The sequence below is a fragment of the Polistes canadensis genome, unplaced genomic scaffold (assembly GCF_001313835.1).
Source record: "Polistes canadensis isolate GaletaPanama2010 unplaced genomic scaffold, ASM131383v1 scaffold_242, whole genome shotgun sequence".
Classification (NCBI taxonomy): domain Eukaryota; kingdom Metazoa; phylum Arthropoda; class Insecta; order Hymenoptera; family Vespidae; genus Polistes; species Polistes canadensis.
The window spans coordinates 39,947-41,514 of NW_014569789.1; positions in this window are offsets into that span (position 1 = coordinate 39,947).

The window sequence follows — 1,568 nt, forward strand, 5'->3', positions numbered from 1 at the left end:
AAGATACCGTTCAATTGTAATTAGTGTTACCATTAACTCGTTTTTTTTTTTTTTAAAAAAGTGCCTAATGCCACTTTCAAAATAAACGGCTCATATATATAAAATATATTATTATATACGAAAAAGAAATTCTACATGCCCAAAACTTAGACGTTAAATAAAATCTACCATACTCTTTGAGATGGGTCATAATATATTGATTGTTATTATTATTATTAATAACTAATTTAATTAATTACACGCGAGATCGCTTATCTCGAACGAAAGCAAGAAAGAATGAAGAGAGAACAAAAATTTCTTTTCATTAGCATAAAACCATTACCATTTTTGTTATTTGAATAAAGAATAAGAAAAGGATTTGTTGAGAAAAATAAAAAAAGAAAAATCTTGGTAAAAGAAAAAGAAGAAAAAGAAGAAGAAGAAGAAGATGCTTCTATTAATTAAAGATCGATTATTCATCTAAAAGATCGAAGATTCATCTAACATTGTTCGATGGTTAGGTAGCATACAAATGCGAAACTTCAACTAAATTAATGGATTTTGATAGACTAAGAAGAACATTTATTAAAAGGTAACGGTGAGCAAGCCGTTTTGGATGAAAACTGAATGAATAAAATAGATAGGAGTAGTGGTAGTGGTAGTAATTGGGGGGGGGAGGAGTGGGCTGAGTTTGGGGTAGGGTTTTAGTTTGATATAAAGGCACGAGATGTGGTAAGTTTGATGGTGGGGTTTTGAAATACCCTAAAGGGCGCGTGATGCTATGATCTCCTCCTCACTCCTTTTGTTTAATAACCGTGTTAATTAATAATGTATAGTATCCAAACCGTTAAACCGTTGATGGTAAGCTTCGGATCGAAAAGATTCCAATGAACGGGGTAAACAAGAGGATACCTCTTCCTCCTTTTAGCCCCCTCCTCCTCCACCCCTTCCCTTCATCAACCCTTCTCTCTTATTTAGTCTATAATCAGAACAAACATTTGGCCAGTTCGAACCGAGCCATTAATAATTCATAGTGAAACTTAGACGATCGGTGTTGTTAAACTTCCTGAATAATTTGATGATGCAGTTCAATTATATTGCATCCGCCAATTTCGTTAACAACAGATTCTGCTATATTATAATTATAAACATCTATCGATCTCAGATATACGGTTATATGTTATATATCTTCTTTTGTTATAAAATTATTGTGTTTATTGTTTTACGTTTCTGTTCTTTTCTTTTTCTTATTTTGCTTGTTTGTCTGATTTCTATTCGCAAATCAGAGAAATTGTATAATTATATATATATATTATTGTTTGTTTGATTTCTATTCACAAATCGGAGAAATTGTATCGCGATTAATATAATGATATTATCGTGTTATAATATATGAGAAGGATAATAAAAATTATTTATTGATTAATCTTTTTTTTTTTACTAATATATAATTGATTGAAATATATTATTAATATTTATAAATATATATTGAAAGTATATTCCTCAAGATTTAACGATTAAATTGTAAAAACATATACTACAAGTAATAGAAAATATTATTGTATATTATCAAGGAATATTTTTTTAAT